Here is a 24,000-nt window from a genome sequence, read left to right on the forward strand (position 1 = left end):
CCAATCAGGTATCCTTTTATACTGAGAAAACTAATCTCTAAATGTCTTATTTTCACTGAGCACAAGGCTACAAAATGGGATTTTGGTGCCCCAGGTAAAACACCTCTTTTGTTCACCAAACCCATCTTAACCCTAACCCTTAAGTAAAAACTATCTTTCTGTGGATTCTTACAGACCAACCCATCTGCTCCTGATTTGCATGTAGTATGAAGTACAATTAACTCTTTCACAAAAATAGTTTTTGTAAAAATTACTGGTTAAATTCTTAGTCACACAGATGACAGATTAGCCACTGGAGCCAGAATACATCTACAACCTCTTTTTTTCCATATTTGCACATGGAGTTGGGATCTCACATCAACAGTGACCATCATCTAGAGGCAATGTTCACACCATCAGGTGGGTAGCCCTGCCACTGTTATCCTTCCATACCTCACACATGCAGATACAGACTCACACCTGTGGCCAGTTTAGAGTGTCTGCTCCCCCTACTACATGTCTTTGGAGCATGGAAGGAAAGCAGAGCACTCAGAGAAATGTGACTCCACACAGAAGACACCCCAGCTAAGAATCGATCTGAGAATCCCCTTGCTATGAGGTGACAATGCTATTTGCTGTGCCACTGTACTAACTTCATGTCAGAGGAGCCCAAATGACTCAGTAAAGGCCTTCTACCTATCAAATCATTCACTGTCAATAGGGTGTGTGTTATGCTTCAAGATATTAACATTTTTGGCTAGAAAGAAAATGTAACTCAGCAGTGAAAGACAGATTAAAAAAAATGTTGGTCTGTAGTGTAAACACTTCTTTCTATCCCATTAAAACAAAATGCAAAGACAACAGCCTAACAACTTAACTTTTTGAGTTTTGCAAGGTAGATTTCATACAAATTACCTATCTGATGCTAGGAGATGAATAAGTACATAAAAACAGTCTGCCAAATATGTTCCTTATTATCTAATAGGTTACTTACATCACATTCTTAACGATAAGAACATTTTTCAATTTGCAAGAAAATAAAACTTTTACAAACAGTTCACAGCAGGCCATGCTAATGCTAATATTTTTTTACTAAGAGCATACAAATCTGTTAATGTAGGCATAAAGTTTATAGTCTCTTCATCACATCAATAAACAATTTGAAGAATTACAAGGTTTTTGTAATCTTAGTGCCCATACCCTTGAATAGCTTTATCAAGTATCATTTGCCACTCCATATTTTATATCAAAATTGGAGTCAAAGAACTCTGCCTAAAAATGTGAGTGGTTACAGGCAGATAACTATGTGAATTCTTATTTTTTTTTGGTCACCATTGGTATATCATCCCGTACCCCTCACCCATGCCAGGTCTAAAGGCTCATCTTCTACACCCCCTCAACTTACTTCTGATGTGTTGGGGCTGGTCATGGATCCTAATGGTGTCTTTGGGCCTCATCCTTCTCCACTTCCACCTTCTTTTTTTTTCTTTTATTTTCTCTTTAAATGCTACAGCAACTCCCTGCCCTGCATCCCATGTTTGTTAGATCATCTGAGGGCAACTCCCCTTACTTTACTGTGTCTCCTCTAAGTGACCATTATCAGCGAGTAACCTTGATGCTGCTCAGTTGAACCTGGGATGACTGGCCCATAATTAGGGCTTTATCCCTTTATGTCAATGAAGTGTGTGCATTCTTCATCATGTGACAGCCTTGTATTCTTTGTTCTATCTTTTACCTAGAATTTCATTAAGTTTTTAGTTATGTTTTGATTTCGCAACATATTTCTGGCTCAGTTTTGACGATACTTTACTCACGGGTTCATGCAAATTTTTTATAGTCTATTGCTTTTTTTACTTAATTGTTCTTGCTATACTGTACTTTATTTAAATTTTGTACTTTAATTTCATAAGGTCACTAAGTTTATTAAAATGTTGTGACTGTCTAGTCTCACGTCTTTTTTCTGTCAGTCTGTATTATCTTGTTTAAGCACACAATTCACAGCTTTGCCTGCAATCGTTTCTCCAGCTTTCATCTTCTGTAAGCACATTTTTCTACCATTAAAAAAAAATTTGAATCAAATTAATAGACATGCATTCTTCTAACTCATACTTCTCTTTTTATTAGAATACTATTTTCAGGATACACTGACCCAAATGCTTGACCACCATACAATGTTTTTTCAAAGAGCTCTACTTTCGAACTTCAACCACAGCAGTGATCATTATCTAACTTGACTAAAATTTGGCCTACTTACTTGTGGTGGACTCAACAATAAAATAAACTCCATCTATTTTCAGATCCTACATAAAAGTGTTGACCTTGTTGATGCTTGCAAAACATGTTAAAGCCTGACTGACACCCAGTGAATTTCTTCTTCACAAACTTCACACATATCTTCAAAAGCAAGTCAAATAAACACATTGAAAGAAGCCACCTGATTTTATTTCAATCCGATATGAAATTCCATACAGATAAATATGCCTTCTGACACAGATGAGTAAAAGTCTGACCTCCTATGAAGCTTTCAAAATTTAGATTTCCCTTAATATATTGCCTCCTAGTTAGCTGACTTCAGTTGCCTGCTCTTCTCACACATATCACTTACCTGTCAAGTAAATGGTTTCCTTATCTTAGAGAATGTATATATCAAGTTTTGACAACTTTCTTACAGACGTTCTATCCCTCACAGTGAATGATTGTACTAGACCAGTTCACCTTTATCTAACCATTCACCACATGATGTAGTTATCAGAAAGAAGAAAACAAAAATACAGACAACTGTGCAATCACATCACCTCATTGGTCACTTCTCCACCACTTTCTTCTGCCATAATAATAACATTAAGGTCCCATCACTTCTTATTCCATTCAGAAGCAAATCTTCCAACCAAATCCGTACTCTTGAAAATTAACTTTCAGTATTCAACTGATACCATTCTTAGTTCTCACAAAACTCTGATACTGATTATACTAATGTGCTTTTCACCTACCTATCCTTAATAACAAAAAAAATCAGCATCTCTGTCTTTCTGACAACATTGTGTAGCAGATGAAACTGAGAAGCAACATCTGAGCTCTTTGTAAAGAACTAAACACCTACATATCTCTCAGATGTCAGTACAAAAAGAGATTATTTGGAGACTAAAGACTGATCTGTACCACAAAATAACAGGCATTTTCAAATTTGAAAAAAGAAGTTTTGGACAGAAATTAACACAATGTTCAACAGGTCCAAAACTATTCTGACTAGTGATTCCTTTTCTACAGAGAAGCTCAAAGCTGGATTCACTACCTCCTTCTCAATACCCACTTCTATCTTTGCAATTTCTCTCTGTCCCCTCCTTACCACCCAACCACTCCTCAAAAAAGTCTCCTTTAAAACAGTTGACAAACTTCTGGACCTTGAGCTGACTGCTTCTTCTAAGACTAATTAAACTTTGCAAAGACTATATCCATCTTGAAGTTCAGTTAATATTTCATCTAGCCCTTATCCATACAAAGTTAGTATACACAGGAAAAACACCATTATTATATTGCTTTCAAAAATAAAGTAGCAAAAAATGAGCTTAGGTTCATTCACTCTGTTTCCTTCCTCATCAAATGTCTTGAAATGGCTAAGTACAATCAAATCCTTAGCACATTCTCAAAGACAGCAACATTCTTTCTGAAAAACAGTGTGCCTTAAATCTTGACAGAAGAAGAGTCATAGTACATTTAACTCTCTGTGCCTCTGCACACGTCAATGGACTCAGGACACTTAATAGTTTTATTATTATTTGTTTTTTATCTACACAGCCAAATCCTACCTAATGTCTCTCTATGCCTTTACAATTGGCCCATTTTAGTTAACTAATTCAACAGATAGCTTTAAAACCATTCCTTTGCTGTCTGTATCTAGCCTTTTTCCAAAGCATCACTCATTAGTAGAATATTACAGGGGACAGGGCTGACTCAACTTTTTATATCTATTTTCATTAATTCTCTCTGGCTCACCTAATGCATCCAGTTCTGTAATTTGCAATGACAATTTAGTCATCTTCAGGTGTTCAGAAGTCATTTGTTCCTTAACATGTCCCCCTAAAAAACCTCAAAGGACTTACTCTTTCTGTAAGTTCAACTTTTAGAATAACACAAACATTATTATCTTTGCTACCAATACAAGATAAAACTCTATCACTAACCCTTGCCACAGGTATTGCACAAACATTTAGATAGCTATCTGGACCCTTTTCTGTTTCTTTATATCACTAGTAAGCAAAACTATTGGATAAGACATTCATCAAATGTAGATCTAATAAAGACTCTTCCTTTTCACATACTCCTAATCCAAAATCCAAATGAAATTACCTAAAATCCTTAATAAATATATCTGTAGGTTTACTCTACTATCACTCAAGAGCAAACAACACTGCACAACTCCTTTTTGAGCCAAATGGTTCCTAGTTAAGAAACGTGTAGTCCTTATTCTTCATATTACTTTTTACTCAAACTCATCCCACAAAAACATCTCTTAGCTAGTTCTAAACTACTTCATCCTAAAAGCATATCATTTAATATTAAAAATCAAACTAACTCTCTCCTTATCTAACCAACTTCCCTGACTGTTAATGATTATCTTTATTCTTGCCCCACATCCCTGAGATGCACTGTCCCCTGAAATCCGAAACAGTGAAATTGACCTCTGGTGTATAGCAAAAGTTAACAAACCTTCATTTGTCCGTTTCACATAATTTATAACAACTAAATACCTGTCTTGTTCTGGCAACCCTAACCCAGTCTTCACCTTAATGCAGTTCTGTTGCTAACAATTCCTCTATTCCATCCAATCTGTTCACATTTCTAAATACAAAACTACATTAATGCATTATCCCTTCTTGAACATAATCCTCATCTTAATTTATGTGCTATGCTTTTAGGGCTACTTATATAACATGGTTTGAATATAATGCATTACACTGCTAACAGTTGTATAATATTACTTTCTCAAGCTTTTCATAGCTGTGTTATATGCATATTTACTTAAGTTAATATGCAGACATTTTACAATCCCTGCAAAGCTTATAACCATTTCTCAAGTATTACTCATGTTCTATATGCATGCCCTATAGCATATTCCCTTGTTGTCAAGCCACCTATATATGTTGTGTACTGTAAGGCTTCCTACATCTGTAATCTTTTACATTTTTAAGTGTTTTCTCTCTGTGCCCAGGTGATGGCTGAAATTGTTCTTTTCGGATCAATCCTTTATTCTTGTCAGCATACTACAAATAAGTAAATATTCAGCCATAGCTGAGAGTATTTTTACATTTTTATTCTATGTGTATGTATAGCCAAAACAAAAAAATATAGGTGAGTATGCCTTTCCTAGCCTATTCAAAGCAATACATTGCTACCTGGCTAAATGTAAATTTAGTTTTTACCACATTAAATCTGGATATTGTCAAGTAGAGAAAACAATGCATTAGAACTGAGAAATGTTTTCCTCGTGTGTGATCAATTACATGGTAAGTAGATCCTGGAATAGGTTAGCCTGATAATAAGGAACTGCTTGTCAAGCTGCATTTTATTCCCCAACAAAACAGAACAGAAAAAAAGGAAGGCAGGTGTACAGTAAAGATATACTGCAGGATTCAAGAAACTCTGTGTAGGGTTCGTGTAGAGCCTGCAAGGAGTGTTTCCATGTACACAAAGTTGTGCCTGTGGCAGTGCCGTGCAATGCATATTAATGATGCATTGTGTGCTTAAACAAGGCTTTGCAGCAAGCAACTGTGTTTTTACAGCCACAAAGCCACTTTGAGAATGCAGATAGCATTTATGTGTAAGGTTGTTGTCTGCAGCATGGCAATCAGACCTCTCAACCTCTTACAGCAAGGAATCTGAACAAAGCTATAACTAATGGGGGACAAAGGCTCAAAAAATTGGGCCAATTTTTAAATACTGCTCTTACAAACTTAAAACATTGATAGAATAACAGGTTTTGCATTAGCATGAATTTTCTGAAGGGTATGAAATCTGAATCTTGAATGTCTGTCATTATTTTCTGAATTCAATTCCCAATGATTTGCCAAAACAAAAACACAAATTTTATGAGATACAGACCAAAAATATAAATTACAAATCTGGACATTTTTGTGAAAATCTGTACATTTGAGAGGTATGACAGCAATTGCTTTCCCTTGTTCTAAATTTCTCAGGGTCACAAACACATTTAAATAGAGAAAACTTATACAAGGGACCCTGCCATAGATATGTCATTTTTCATTTATTAATTTCATATATTTTATTGTTTTTCATTTCTCTCTGCTTTTTTTTTCACATGTTTGTACGATGCTTAGCTTGTTTGCACATTCTGTAGTTTTTATATTTTCTGTTTTTCACATGTTTGTGTGATGCTTAGGTTGTTTGCAAGACTGGACCACCCATGTATCAGACATGACCCATACAGTCCAAAATAGAAGCTAGATGCATTCAATTAGTACCACTGGACATTACACAAACCCAGTAAGCGAGGCTGCACTGTGCTAACACCATCAAGTTAATAATGAATACTAATATCCTGTGCCAACAGGTGATAAGTCTGGGTCACAAGAGCAAATGGTTCTGGGTTCTAGTGCAAGGCGAGCCAACTTTTCTGTTACTGTGTTGACATTGCAAATTATACAAATGAACTGCAACATAGACAAGTGTTTTCTCAACCTTCATGTGGCAAGAGCTGTAAGTTTAGGACTACTGTACACATGGTCCTGGGTTTGTAAACCACATATGCCATGCACTTTTAATATTGTTCCACATCAAGTCATATTTACTCTCACTCACAACAACTGACATAGTGTAGCTGACATTAATATTTACAAGTATGAGGGCTGAGACACTAATGTTGTGTCAGTTATTTTTACCTATTAATTTATATGGCTATCTTGCATGTATTATGAAAAGTATGACTGTTGAGTATAATGTGTACTATGTTCATGCAAGTATATTTCAGTAATCTCATTTGAATAACAGAGCTAGATAAGCAGCTGTATATCAAATATCCTTGGAATTGCATTGCTTATTTACTTATTTTTTTGTTGCCCACTGATGCACATCACTTACCATCATGCAAAACAGATGCACCCTGGCTTACCGTGTTTATATTATGATAAGCGGGGTGCAGCTTTTGCAACTGTAGCAAAAAACAGACAGTGCATAATGTCAGTAAGTGTAATACATGCAATTAGTGGGAAAACACATATTTAAAGTGGAATTGGCAGGAAATGCTCATTAAACATTGAGCTTGAGCTTTAGGAGTCATGGCTGGTGTTGGAGAGGGTGTGTGCTTTTGAGTGCAGCGTTGGTGTGTTCAGGCGCCCATAGTCTTTGTTGGGTTCCTAGTTAAGGAGCTTGGCACATGTTTATTGCAGAAGGACTACTAAAGTTCTCAGTATAAGTCTGAAGCCTGGACTAGATTGACTAGGGCTTTGACCAGTGTGACAGGTATCCCACGTACTGGTGTACAGTGTCATCATCATTATGACGATCTCCATAGGAGGAAGAGGGATACTCTTGATCAGTGGATCAGGGAATGTTGAGCATGGAACATTTCACAGATGTGTAGGTATAAAATGCATTGACCAATAGTAAAAGTTATAGCTGAATATAGTCATAACTGATATTCATAATGGCATTCTGTTCTCTTTTTCTTTTCCAGCTGCTGAAGAAAGGGCCTCAAGTGTGAGGTCTCATGGAGGACACCTAGCAAGGATGAGAGAAGCATGTGGTATGTATGCATATAAAAGGTACTGTTATTGTAGCTTTAACTGTTAAAGACAGATTACTTGTTATTTCAGACAGTTGTATATAACTGAGCATGCATATCTCAACTGTAAACAGAAATATGCATGCCTTACCCTTTAGTACAAAGCAACCATTTCAGATTCTCAAATAACAGTGAGCAGGCATGTATAAAGCGTAAAAGGAAAATATGCATGCATTAGTCTGTAGTCCAAAAGAAAATACAGTATTACAGTAGTCAGCGGTAGTGGGTTCAAAGACCACACATCACAAATATACAATAGTGTGTACAATAGTGTTATGTTGTCATCATTGCATACACAATACTGTTAGCTAATCATCATTATAGCAAGTTACTCTCAGAACTCAATACCTCTGGCATGAATGGCCTGCTGTCACGTGTAACCAGCCATATGTGCAATATATGCACACATGAATGATTGCTGGCTGCAATCTGATCAGTACTACAGTGTTCATCTGTTAGTAACTGGGTAGTCTTCAAAGTGTTGAAATGGGGAGCAAGCAGAGAAAAAACACCATGACAGGAGGGCAGGAATGTGCAGGAAGGGTGCAGGAAAGAACTATAGCTATCCATTTCTACAGCAACAAAACCTGATAATATATGAGGAATATTAGCTGAATTTGGATTGTCATCCCCAGAGAGAAAAGGGACCACAACACAATCATGTTGTATAGCCAACTGGACCAAATCAAGGGTGTCATGAAGAAAGTGGTGTGTGTGAAATGGAGACCTATGTATGGGATGATATTTGTTTGGGACAGGTGCCCTTTTTTTTCTTTTTGGCAGAGAAAGAGGAATGTTGGGGTAGGGACCTAGGTATGGTGGGTAAGGTAAGGTGGGTAGGTAAGGAAGCAATGGCAGACAGACAGGAAATACAAGACAAGACAAGGGGATGGTAAAGGACGCAAGAGGGGGATGAACACCATGGCTGGGGAGAGGGGGGGGCATCAACAGCCCATAGACTTCAAGTTTGGAGACAGTGAGAGTAGAGTCCTCACCCAGTGGACTGTCATTACTGTCACCTCATTGCAATGATGGCTGCAGTGTCTGACATCTGCATCTCCTTGTATTATTCAGCACAATGATAGAGAGCAGTGTCTCCACCTGGCATAGGCATGCACCAACTGTGTGGTGCACAAACCTATTTAATAACCATGGCAGTTCATTGCAGGTGATGAAATCACCACCTCTGCCACTGCTCCTAGAGGAAACCACTGGCCTATCCTGTTGTGGAGAACTACCTGAGGGCCCAGGTCATGCAGGGGCAACAGAGGGGGAGTTACCAGGATGTGTCCTGATGTGCTGAGATGTGGTGCTGTAGCTGGTGGAGTGGAGGCAGGTTGCTTCTGTGGGACAGGCCTATCCCATTGTGCTGTGGAAAAAAAAGGGAAAAAAAAGAACATAAGGGGTGTAGAGTGAGAAAAAAAGGGAGAATATTAGTAACATCATACATGACATACAAAGCAGTGATACAACTATTTCACTCTGTCCTTTACTATAAGCAGTGCAAACTGTAAACAAAACTTTTTTTTAATGTTTCTGAATACCTGGTTAATAACAGATGCACACTACAGTACAGATTTCAGCCTGCAATCCTTGATGTTTGCATATATTTCCCACTTGCAGGCTCCAGTTCTACTAATTAAATTTTCCAGCAGGCCAGTTATACCACTGCTAGAGAGGTCTGCAGTTACAGTGCAATAATAATGACAATACCACACACAGTACTTGCTCATTTGGTAATTGTGGTGTTTGAACCCCCAACTACTGACTGCTCTCTACTACCGTAGTGCTCTGTGTTCCCACAGAGTATTGCATGCATACTTTCATTTTACAGTTCTGAAATGTATGCTCTATTTTATAGTTCTGTATTCATAGGCCTCAAAATCTTACCACAATATATGTGGACAAAGTCAAATGTAATGGGGAGCCAAAGTCCGAAAAATAGGGATGACTCTTACATACTTGCTCTTGCAATCTTATTAAGGTGATACCGTAACAGGTTTTGCACTTACATGACTTTTCAGAAGGGTCTGGGGTCTGAATCTCACATGTCTGACATTATTTAGTGATGGCAGTCCTCAACCCTTATGCAATTATTTAACTGAGAACCGTAGTTATATCTGTAACTATACAAAGACTGGACAATCTGTGGAAATCTCGGTAGTGGTTCTTACACTGTTTAACAGTGTGTGGAATACCGGAAGCACTGGTCAGAGTCTGGGTCAGACTATTCCATGTGTCTGTCCTTGATAGTGAGCCATGATTGTGCCTCTGCAGGAGCTGGAGCCCATGGTCATTCATTAAGTGTCCGATAAACACTCTGGACACCTAGACACCCCACCTTTAAGCCCTACATCTCAAACCCTGTCCAAAAATGCCTTGCATGTCTGTCACAGAACATGTCCAATGTAGAATGATATTTTCCCACCAACTGCATGTATTGCATTTACTCAGAGGGTGCACTTTTAGATATTGTAATATTTGAAAAGCTGCGCATCTCTTACAGTCACACAAACAGGGTGCAAAGGGTGTAACGTGTTTGCACAATGGTAAGAGATGCAGAAGTTTAGTAACTAATGCGATTTCTATGTTCTTTACTTACAGGCAATTCTAAAACTGTGCTGGTCCAATGGTAAGGGCATGCCAAGTCACATAGCAGGAATTATATTTGCCTGAGCATAGTACACATTATACCCACAGTCATACTTTTGTTATTAACTAAATAATTACATAACTGACACAATATTACCATGTCAGTCCTAAGTCATATAAATAATATATACGCTGCACTAGGTTACCAGCTATAAGTGAGAGGGATCCCCTTCAGTTGATCAAACTTCCAAAATGCCGAATGTCATATGGCCAAGACTATATAACCGACATCTTGGAAGGTCAAAACTAAAAGAAAAAAGAAAAAAAAAATAATGATTTTTTTTTTTTGCAGTGGGGCAACCTGCTCCTACCACATCCCCTACTAATTAAATATACCAAATCCGAGATCACACTACATTGAAGAAAATTGCAAGTTACCTGTTCTACAATGTACAGCAATCTCCCTTTACACTGTTCGACCTTTGGAAATGTTGGCTATATGGTCATATGATGTTCAGAATTTTGGAAGTTCGATCAACTGAAGGGAATCCAAGTGAGAGTGACTATAATGTGAATTGGTACAACATTAAAATTGAATGACATACGCTGAATTCGAACCATGGACTATATGGATGTTAGTCCTGTGCTGACAACTATTACCACAGGAAAGCTGGGAAATCCTTTCTCTATGTGTCAGTTCATTGCTAAATATTGCAATGTCAAAACACTAAAACAAAGACTTTACACCTTGTACCATACCTCTCAAACTCTTAGCTCAAAAAATCTGGACAAAGCCTGACAGAATGGGGGACAAAGACCCAAAAATAGGGGCAGGTTTTAAATATTGCTCTTATAAACTTAGAAAGTAGCTAGAATAACATGCTTTGTATTAGCATGCATTTTTCTGAAGGATATGAAGGTTGAAACACAAATGTATATCATTATTTTGTGACGTCAATCCTTAGATCATCCCTGTGATTTTCCAGAAAATCACAATTTCTGTGAGGAACAGATAAAAAATACGAGGCAAAAATCTGTACAGTTGAGAGGTATGCCTTGTACTCAAACCCAGGATCATCTAGACTTCAACCATAGACTTAACACCTGCTGCCACAGAGGATGTTACATAACATCCCCTAAGTTAGTATTTTGTGTTAAGTTCTTGCTGTTAACCTCAGCACAACAGTGTTTAGTGGGTTTACATGATGCATAATTCCATTACTAAAAAGCATCTGATTTCTTTTTTTTTTGGCTGCCTGGGTCTTGTCTACTACCTGGATGGTCCAGCTATCCATTTTGCGCAGTGCTCTCTACACACAAAAGTGATTAGCATAGCCAAACTTATTTGTGCTAAGCGCCACATTGTGCAAACAATGCACTCCCCCATCACCCACTAAATTAAGACAGAAGGATAGAAAATGGGGAAATACAGTTTGTTACTACACAGGAGATATGTCTGCAGAGGTCTGGATTTCCAATCTCACTCCAATGCATCTTTGGAAAATAGGATGGGTGCCTTATCCCTGTTTGCCACACAAACACCTTGGCAGCAAACAACTTTACGTTATTTATCACACAACAATCTTACACAATGTATTTTAACTCATATCAAGCCATCAGCTGTTATTTATACAAGTATTATATGACATAGATTTGGATGTACTGCACTTAGTGATCACATAACCTTTTAGGACTATTGCTTGAAATTATACCAATCTGTGTTGCTTGGCCATTCAGTTATCTGACCAGTTGAAAGCCAGTTTACCTCATTTACCTTACATTGTGTGTGTGTGTGTGTGTGTGTGTGTGTGTGTGTGTGTGTGTGTGTGTGTGTGTGTGTGTGTGTGTGTGTGTGTGTGTATTTGCTGGGAATAGTATGATATGAAGTTGTCAGCAAATGAAGGTCAGGTTGGATGGCACAAAAAACATACACTGTTCTTTTGGTGGTGGGCACATTCAAGGGTACACTGTTCTTTTGAAAGGGTGGACTAAGCTGAGGTCATATTATGACACAACTTTTCTAAGAAAAGATATTCCATTACAAACAAATGCTGCTAAACTGGGGCCATGCATTTATAACCAGGACTTTGGAGAGTTATGAATGTGAGAATCTTGCATGGCTGAAGACTGCTACTTTCAAATGGACACATACAAGTGAAATAACTCTCTTCTATCACATGCCCCCTGACATTCTGTACACATCCCCCATCTTTTATCTACTTACTGTACCACATGGGGAAATACAAGTACATGCCATAATAGTATTATACATTTTGGTATGAGTTCAAGACTTACCTTGTAAATGCTATGTCTGTACTCCATCACTTTGTGAAATCCCTAGGAAAAGCCAGCATGGAGTCTGCATGGATGCTTTACATCTTATTGCACAGCTTCACAAGATTGGTTGATTAGCATGCAATTCACCTGCTTATGCAGTAATTAGCATCTCTGGAGCACAGACTAAGACAGATGCACTCCATTAATAATGTACACCATTATGAAAAGGCAAATGTGTAGCTAGCTAAACAGACATTGAAGAGAGTTGGTACATTGTTCATCTCACTACGACAGCTGTATTTCTTCACAGTATTTCTCTACAGAGGAGTATTGCACTCCAGCAGGTATGTTCCCATTTTGTTATCTACATAATGCGTATGTTGGAATGTAGTTAAGAATAAATAAATTTGTCACACTTTAATCTGTATGCATTACTTAGAAGTGTAATGATTGCATGGCCTTGGTTGTCAAGCCATTTCACAGGTACACAACATTGAGAACATCTAAAAACACATATTACAGGGACAGGTCCTTTGAAGGCACTTTTAGGATTTCAAAGATGTTTTGTTATCACAATGGGTCCTTAGCCTTTCATTTTGTCTGTGGGGGAACAAAGATGAGTTACTGCTAGGGCACAAACTAGACTGCACTGTTATTTCGGGTGGGTGAGCATATTATACTCACTGCTATGGCACAAACAAGGATATGTTTCTCTTGTTATCTCCTTGTTTTGTATCCTCTGCCTTGTTATTTTTTGAAATATGCAGACTCTTTCATGTTTATCTAGGGGGAATACTGACAGCCTTCCTTTACTGCTTTATCTGTAAACAGTTAATTTATAGTTATGTGATCCTCATGTATTATCATTATTTTCTCTTGTAGGACACAATATGTCTGCTCATCTTAGGCCCTCGTTTACAGATGCAGGAAATAATTTGATAATTGATGCCTTATGGCAACATGCTGCTCTGCTGCTGTCCAGGGGGCAGGCCAATGTGGCTGAGTGTACAGCCCTCTGGGATGAACTAGTGGCAAACATTAATACTGTTGGGTGATGCAATCGCATATATGAGCAGGTGCATCACGCAGCAATAGACATGGCAATTGCTGAACATAGGCGTGCAGCAACAGTGGCATGCTATCGTCAAGTCACAGGTGGAGGCCCTGCTGCAGCACCACTTCTCACTGCCACTGAGAAATTCCTGGTGAACATTGCCACCCAGGGCAGCTCCCAGGAATCCATGGCACAGTATGCTATGGATGTGTGCGCAACTTCAGCATCCCAAGAGGAGCTTCCAGGTATGTTTCATTAGATGACAATTAGAATGCTGTGGCATAGTGCACTAACTTCAGTAATGTATATGTTTGTGTCAGTTGTTTGTTGGGTGGGTGGATTTAGGATTGCAACAGTAGTTATAAGCTTAATTTGAAGTAGTCAGTCACATTTTTGTTGACATTTGAGGTACTGTAGATATAGAGTTATAAATGTATTTCCCCCTGTTTTACTGTTAAATGTGATGCTGTTGCCATTATTTCTTGCCTTACTTATTTCAGGACCATCAGGAATACAGAGATGCAGACCTCCAGATGGTAAGCCTAATACATTTATGTCAGTACTGTAGACAAATTTCAAGATATCTTATAGTGTGTCCTCTCAGGCCTGTTGTATGTATAGCTGTACTGTCTGTAATAGTGGCAGCAGTGTACTATTCTTAGCATATATTGCAGTGTAGTAGTGCAGGTATTAATGTATTCCTGTGTTTCTCCCTTTTGTATCATGGGTGAGCATGACAGTGGGAGTGTGAGCACTCTGACACCTGATGTCAGTGTCTCAACAGACACTAATGAAGATGATGGTCAAATTGAGGCACAGTTGGGGCTGCAGAGGTTGAATCTGGCACAGAGGTTGACACCATGTGGCTCCCTTTATTTTTACTGGACACATTCAGTAGGTCTGCGCCTACCCAGTCTGCTGAGGCCAGATATATTGGACAAGTTGAGGACAAGGACATTGATCAGGGGAGTGTGGCTACTGTGGCTTTAGTATTTGTTGAATCTATCCACAACCAAAGTGTTGGCAAAGTGTAATGCAGGAGGGTTGATATGTGTGCTCAGAGGAGGCCAGCTGTCCCTCTTCCAGCTGGTGCAGGTGTGTCTTCCCATGTCACTAAATGGATGTTTAGGGCCATCATGGAGGTACAAGCACATTCTGAAAGGTGCTCCAGACAAATGCCCAGGGTTCTAGATGTGGCACAGTCTGACATCCTTGACTGCTTCCACAGTGTAGCCAGTTCAATGGATCGGTAGAACAACACATTGGAACATGGAGCGTCTGTGATGGAATGAGGAGTTTATATCATGGATCATGCAGTGTCTGTGATGATACGTCTGTTGGGAATTGGGCATCATCCATGTGGGCATAGGTCATTCACAGCATATGCTGATAGCCAATGTGGTCATGCCCGATCATGCTCTCATAGTGGCAGTATTTCACCTGCACCATCAGGGAGTGTGCTTTCTACACCCAGACATGGCAGACCATGGGGTCATGTTCCTTCCCATGAAGGGAGCACATCCAGCAGACAACAATCACATTCAGGTAGTAGCAGTGCATCTGACCTTGGGCATGGAAGTGCCAGTGCATCTCCTGGCAGAGTCAGGTCTCGTGGTCATGGCTACAAAAATGAACTGACAACTCTACCATTCACAGTTCACACCTGTCTGACATACCAAGATGTAGAGCTAGCACTGAGCTTGGCTGTGTTCATGCATGCTGTCATACACCACTTTAACATGGAGGATCCCTACAGATACACACACAACAGTTACATAGTTCAGCCTGCCTACTTCCCTGTTCTTACTCACACACACACACACACACACACACACACACACACACACACACACACACACACACACACACACACACAGCAACCTTTGTTGTCAGCCTAGGCCTCCTAACCCCCACCCCACCCCACAACATCCTGTGCAAGTGATGATAACTGTGCCATATCACTGATTTCTCTCTTTTGAATTCAGGGAAACTAAAGCTTTGTGTCTGATGCACAGGGTGCTTAGCTACATTATTGTTTATCATATCTACATTTGTAGTGTTTAAATGTTAATTGTACCTGTGAATTATATTTGCTTTGCCAAGTTGTATAGTGGATAGCATGATCATTTTACTACTTTATAGTGTATTCTCTTGTAAAGGTTGTAAAGTCAACAACTGCAATGTGTCTCTTTACTTTCTAACTGTTCTCTTTAATGATTATCTAGTACAAACGTATGGTGCACATCATAAGTCAGGCCATCACATTCAGATCTCTGGATTGCATGACAGTACTGCAACTGCAGTATAATATCATCAGAACACTACAGTACCATCATCTCTGTTGCATGTAGCTCACCAGAAACATGCATCTGCAGGACACCCCACAGGGCTTTCTCATCAAGCTAACACAGATCCTACAAACCATGCCATTATGTATGTGTGCAGATTAAAACATGTCACTTTAATCTGTTTTGTATTGCATGATGTGATGTCTTCCTGACATCCAGGTCACTGTCTTACCATGTCCTGGTGAGATACATGCATATACAATACTCTTATATAGCCAATGACATCAGCATTGTGTATTGAGCATATGGGAATAAGAATGTCCCAACTTCTGGTGTAAAACACTGTCTGAAATATCAAGTTACAGCTGACTCCCCTACCTAGCTAAGTACACAGACTACAGAACACAGTACATAATACATGTGCCATGGAACAAGTCTGACTTATACAGGAGTGCAGGTGAACTTATAGTATATGACATTAGCAGTCCCTGTGAGAGACAAAAGCTTGGGAGGCCGGTAAGGAATGACTGTGTAGGGATGAGTAGCTATCAAAAAAATGGGCAACCATGCCATTGGAGAAGTAACTGCAGGATAACACTTCTATTCCGCTAACTAGAAATGCATGGACATATAGACACACACACACACACACACACACACACACACACACACACACACACACACACACACACACACACACACACACACACACACACACACACACACACACACACACACACACACACACACACACACAGTCAGCTGAAGTGAGAACACAGCCCCTACCTATCTAAGTGCGTAGACTATAGAACACAGTACTTAACACACATGCCATAGAGCAAGTCTGACTTATACATGAGTGCAGGTGAACTTATAGTACATGACATCAGCAGGCCATGTGAGGAACAACAGCTTGGGGGTCCTGCATAGGCACATAGAGTCATAGCATCATATGAGGCTAATAGCCTAATAACACTAGGCTGCTTAAAAGCCTAATAACACTAGGCTGCTTAAAAGCCTAGCTGTATAACAACACACCTACCCTTACTGAGCATGTCTGGATTTTTGAGTTTAGCAAAGCAAGGTTGTGAGCACCACCACATGGCACTGTCCATGAGGGAGTACACAGCATTACAAATTACACTTTGTTGTGTGTTTGATGTATGGGTGGAAAAAATAAACTTGAGACCCCATAATTGTAAAACTTGTGGGTGTGTAGCCAATACATGGACTGAAATCAAACATCATTATATATACATTTCCATTGCACATTGAGCCATACCTCTCAACCTTTTATAGCAAGGAATGTGGAGGGACACGTTTTACATACTGGTCTTACAAACATACAGTTGATGGAATAACATGTTTTGCATTAATGTGAATTGTCTGAAGGGTAGGAGTTTTGAAATTCAAATGTCTGTCATTGTTTTCTGGCTTCAGTAGTCAAATATTTTCAAATTATTTGCCAGAAAACTAACATTTTATGAGGAGCAGGGCAAAAGTGTCATGGAAAAATCAGGAGATTCTACACATATCTAAAGAGTTGAAAGATGTGCATTGGACAGGTTATTTGTGCTATGGTTAACTAAGTGTACTCACATGTGAGATTCAGCTGCTTATGTATAGGTATGCAGTGCGTAAATGCGAGCCGCATTGCTAATGTGTGACAGTTACTCCACACCTGGTTTTCACAATGGCCAAAAAGCATTTACTTAATGTATCTGGTTTCTATGTCTGTCTGTCTGTCTGTCTGTCTGCTTCCTCGGTGGTCCAGTTTCAGCAATGCCACACGTTGTGAAAGCCACATAAGCACAGCCAAACCTGCAGTCATTTGTTTACACTATGTGTTGCATCACGAAAACAGTAGAATAAAAAAAAGAAAAGCAGGAAAATAAATGGAAAGGGAAACATGTGAACTGACCAAAAGCAAGGTATGACATACAAACTACAAAATGATACTACACATCAGATACTTCTACATAGTTCAGGATTTGAGCTCTCGCACCACTACAGATTCAGGAAACAGGATGGATGCCTTAGCCCACTTTGCCACATAACCACCTTTGCAGCAAAGAACTGAAGACATTGTTCACACAAACAAATGCATCAGAATGTACACTGCTCTGTGATCTTCAGCTGTAACTTGTACTTTTAACCCTCTTTATTATATTTGGACATTGTGCACTTATTAATCACACAACCTGTTAGGATTATGTTTCCAAATATACAGCTTTGTCTTACTTGTCTGTGTTTCTTGGTACTTCATCAGTTATCTGAGCAGTACTGTGAGACATTCAAGTGTGTAAGGCATTCAATATCCTTAGCCTTAAAATGTGTGTGGATATTAACTGGGAGTTATATGATATGCATTTCCCAGCAAGTGAAGGCCAGGTTGGATGGCACAAATAGCCATATACTGTTCTTTTGGGAGGACCATTGTTGAGTTACTGTTATGGTACAAGCAAGGCTACATGGCTCTTGGGAAGGAGCTCATGTACTGTTATGTCACACACAAGTATAGCTTGTATTTTCGTGGAGAAATAAAGTTGATATTGCTATAAAGTTGATATTGCTATAAAGTTGATATTGCTATGGCACAAACAAGAATATGATGATCTTATTACTCTCTGTGTTCTGCTTCATACCTGTTGTTTGATCTTGGGAAGGGTTGTGAAGTCAGAAACTGCAATGTGTATCAGTACTGTCTAACGTTTGTCTTTATGGATTTTCTAGTACAAAGGCATGGTGCAAAAATAAGGCCATGTAGTGAGCATCAGTATACTTCAGAGGTAGGGCTGTGTGAATCTTTGAAATCTGAGGCCTAGTACTGACTAATGGACACATACGAGTAAAGTAAATGTCACTCTGCTGTCACCTGTCACATGTTAAAGTACTTTTTGCACAAATCCAGTACACTATTTACTTAATTACTGTTCCAACCTACTAAATACAGAGATATGTCATAAGGGCATTCAAAAACTACACTCTAAGTTCAGGAGATACCTTGCAAATGCAGTAGTGAACACATTTTGAGTTCTGGACTGACTCTGTCTAATGCAAGCAGCACACAGCCAGTACATGGAGAGGGACAGGTTGTGTGGGTTGCCTGGCATCAATTTTACTATGTGCATGAGTAGGAAAAAGGTATTGGGTCCTAAGTGGTCAATGAATGTGGTATGAGTTGTCTCTTAGCCAAAGCAAGGGCATACTGAACATTCATACATCTGCCTACAGAGGCTGCAATTGGTGGTTCCTTCTCTGAGTCCTCCTGTGACTGTGACCATTGTGACCTAGGCATTGGTGAGGGGATGTGTGCCCCTTCCCCTAGCTGATCCTTCTCCAGCTGTTGCCACAAGATCAGATTGTGTAGCATAGCACATACTGTGAAGACTTGTGCACATGTCTCTGTATTATACTGCAGGGCTCCTCCAGCTGTATTTAAACACCAGAACTTTGACATCGATAGTCCGAAGACATATTCTATGATGTTTCTGGTTTGAGCATGTGCCTCATTATGGCACTCTTTCATGGGTGTGCACTTCTGATGGGTGTCATCATCCATGGTTTCAGTGCATATCAGGAATCCCCCAGTAAATGGCCCTGTGGGATGTCCCCCTAGTAAACATCTGATATAGCTATGATGTGTGCCAGATATGGGAGTCATGATAACTGCCAGGGTTGCTAGCACACATATTCAAGATTATTCCCTGGGCATTATAAATGATTTGGCAGTTAATAGAGTGGCATCCCTTGTGGTTAATGTAGATTCTACCCTGCTTACCAGGAGTGCCTAGATGTGTACTTGAGTACTATATGTGGCACCCAGTACTTCAGGGTAGTGTGCTACAGGGTAGATCTGTTGCATATTGCTAGCCCTCTCCTCAGAACTATGGGGAAAACATATGTGCTTACTGGCATGTAAAAGCATAGAATTCAGGAATTGGTGGAGGATCCCAGATGCTGATGCCTGTGACACACCCAGCATGTCCCCAGTTGGTCTTTGAAAAGTACCTGTAGCTAATATTCTAAGGGCTGTACATACCTTAGTTTCCACTGGGATAGGTTCTCCTTCATTTGTTCTGGCTCTGAGTTGTGAATGGCAGAGCTCACAGAGTTCTTGTAAGGTGTCCCTGTCCAGCCTGTAATGCTGTACAATCTCCAGCTTATGTACCTCCTGGAAGGTTACCCTGGGCCTGAACACTCTTCTCCTTCTCAGCCTAGGCCTCTTGTCATCAGCACAAGCAGCATTGACTTCAGCCTGTAGAATATAAATATGTAGCATATCTGTAGCACCCCCCCTAACATTGTGTCAGTTAAATTTCCTTTGTCTTTACTCCAATGATATTGACGTATTTAGGAAAAACATGAATGGAGGTTACATGGATGCTTTATAGCATGTTGAGTAGCTGCATTATGTTGTATTGGTTCATGGAAATGGAACTGACCTGTTTATACTGTAATTAGCATCTAGTATACTTACCTGCTTCTTGTTCATCATTGCACTAGGCACACCTCAGCACACCCCAGTGCAGCCCTATGCAGCTATGCATAAATAAAGTAAGCACAGCAAAATTGTAATTACTTTCCTCCATTTCCATGATATTGTGCAAACATTCAGTATAAAAAGGAAGGTTTGCCCACCCTGTCCTTGAACCCAGGACCTTATGCATTCTACCCTACACATACACGTGGTGCTACAGGACTATTTACATGACAAGCACAGCAAAAGCTGCCAGCCATTCCTCCACTGAGGACATTAAAAAAATTACAGAAGACATTTTACAACAAAATTCCAAGGATGGCATTCAGCCTGTAATTTCTGCATACCTTACATCCACTTTCACTCTCCACAGACTGACCTTACTACATATGCTTACAGTACAATATAATAGTTTGTTTCAAGATGTTCAAACATTATAGCAGCCTGCATTATGTACAATTACATTTTCTTTTGCGGTGGAGGAACAAAGGTTCACTTATGTCATGGCCCTTAAAAATTTATTTTTTATTTTGTAACTGATATTCTAGCATCCACAGTGTGTTATTAAGTCATAATAAGTGTGAGGTTACACATGCAGGTCAGCTCTGTACAAATTTTAAGAGCTTTTACTTCCTCTTGCTTCCATGTAGACTCCTTTCCGTGGCTGTATTTGGAAAGTTTCTGAATACACGGTCAACACAAGCACAGAGTCTACACAGTTGCTTTAGAGGTTGTTGAATCTCTCCACTATGTTGACTTTCTTCATTAGCATAAAATGCAACTACTTATGCTGTTAATTTGCATGCCATGAAAGAGTCCATTATTTGCGTGAGTGTGCGCTACTATGCAGAGTTTACTGAATCTAAAGCTTGTCACGTCCATGTGCACGTCATGCTGCAATGTGCACATGGAAAAATTATTGTGTAGGCTTTCATATGTATGTAGTCATCTGTCAGAAATTAGAAGGGGCATCGAGAAAAGTACACTTTTTAAAAACATTAGATATACCGATGATACACATGTTTTTAAGTTTATGAGTGTAGTGCTTCTGCAACTTCGTGGAGGTGATATAAGAACTTTTACAGAAAAAGAAGAAAATAAATGGATTTTATGCTTTAGGGCACATTATCCACCTGGCTTGAATGAGTTTTTTAGCATTAAACTCTATTTAAAGGACTTACATAATAGAGTAAAATAATTCTGTATAAAAATATGTTGCCCCTTTAATTTTTAATTAATTTGGTGTCATATGATTTCTACACCATGCGATTCTTAAGTATGTATTTAAGGAGTGTTTTTTAATGTTGATTTGTAATGCCTGAAGAAGTGTTTGTGAATGTAAAAGGTTTACTTGCAATATTAAACTTTGACTAAAGCTCATGGTTCTGGACTACTTGTTTGTTCTACTTTTGACTTTTGGATTTTGTTTGTCTGTATTTACATTTCAGGTTTTTTGTCTTTTTCCTGCTTGCTTGTTTGTTGAATACCTGAGTTGACTTGAGCTTGATGAACAATTTGTCATCTACAAGTGACAGACGTTCTGTATTAGTAAGACATATTCAAGATTTAATTAACATTAAACAAAACCTGTCTGTGTTTGAATCTATCTCTGCTGGCAACAATCCAGACATTGACTTTACTATAAATAATGATATTTAATACTATAAGAATAAGTTAAAGAAGTCTGAGCAGTGTATGCAATGCTTGAAGAAACTGCAGCTACATCATTTAAGTTTTGAAGTGTACACGCAGGCTCGCATTGTCCCTTGTGGGCTAAGAATATTAAAAATGCCCACATATCGGGACAAGTATCCCAAGCTCCTAAAGCAATGGCAACAGATTAATTTTTCTTGTTCTTTACAGTATATAGAAACAATGAATAGATTCTTTGAGCCATTTGAGACACAATGAAAAGTGGAAGTTACTGAACTTTGTAATACTTTAGTTAATGAGGTGAGGTTGAAATGAACTTTCATTCACAATTGTTCAGTGAGGCTCTGGATCATTTATCTAATTTTGAGCATAAACTCATTGAAACAAAGAAACGTAAGTTTAAAAGAGATGTGCTCGACTTTAAACATGGCCACATATTTACTTGGTCCAATCACAATAAGGATAGCAGGATTATTGCATCATCTGGTAACAAAGTGGAGGCAGTTCTGGTTTCTTCAGTGTTACAGCAGGAAAATGTGACAACTCGGTCTGAACGGTTATTAGAGGTACCATACAATGACTTCTGGTTACACCTGTTTCAGCCACAGCTTCACAACCTCAATCCAAGACAGTGGCTGCTGCAGATCTCTTTACAGCCCTTGACCTTTTGGATTTTTCACAATTTCAGGGGAAACCACTACTGCTACCACCACCCAAGAAACCGAATACACAGCTTGAATGAGGATAATAAGAAGGAAGTTTTACAACTTCGCCCATTAACATGGAGTCAAACGAAATGCTAAAAACTATGGACCTGTGCAATGGTGTAGTTTTTAACATATCTCATTCTCCACTTACAGACACTCAGTTTAGAGTATTAAATAAAGGCTTATTCTTTACTCCAGCTTCTACAGTGGATGTCACACATGTTAGTAGAATATAGGCTATTTGTCAAAAAACTGAATTTGAGAAAAGTTTTTCATGTTTTTAGTAACACAAATATATCTCAACACCAGAGGAGTAGTTCTAAGCAATAGCTAAGTATCAGAAATATATGAGCTCTATTGTATAAAACAGAGGGGGCAGTTTTCCAGTTTAAATAAGAAAGAGCATGAATCAATCTCATCTTTATTACAGAACAAATATATAGTTATTAAGTTTGCTGAAAAAGGTGGAGGGGCAGTGATTCTCGATACTTATTATTAATTAAATAAAATGTTTGAAATGTTAGCAACACAAGATTATTTGAATATTAAGAAAAATATATTTTATGAAATTGTGTACAAGGTTAATTTAGATATACAGAGCTTGTTTAATAATGATGTTTTGACTGAAAAAGATTTTAGTTATATGTATAATGAACTGGCAATGATCCCTGTTATATACAGAATTCCCAAAATTCATAATTCAGTAAGTAACCCATCCCTAAGCCCTATTGTTTCAGCTAGGGGGTGGGTTTCTGAAACTATTACTAAATTCGCGGAGGCTGAATTAAAACCAGTTTTAGAAACTTCTCCAACTATTGTTAAGGATACAAATGACTTCTTGGAGCAGCTGTTTATATGGAAAGAGCATAATGATGTAATAAATTGTTCTTTTGTTACCCAATACATGCACTCTTTGTTCACATCAGTTCCTAATAATAAAGGCATTGAAATGGTAAGAACTATGCAATATCTCAAGTCAGTTTAATACGTCTTGACATTGCAGTCAGTGTAGGCACATTTAACAGCTGAATGTGTGCAAGTTAATGATGCAATTTGTAAGGCCACCTTTGCTTGTAATTTTAACTCTGTAGAGGTGCTTTATTTGGCTTGCTGCCAAAAATGTACAAGCTTCTATATGGGAAAAACTCAGACAAAGTTAAAGGATAGAATAT

This window comes from Protopterus annectens, chromosome 10.part0 (assembly GCF_019279795.1).
Source record: "Protopterus annectens isolate FY-2018-M chromosome 10.part0, PAN1.0, whole genome shotgun sequence".
Lineage (NCBI taxonomy): Eukaryota > Metazoa > Chordata > Ceratodontiformes > Protopteridae > Protopterus > Protopterus annectens.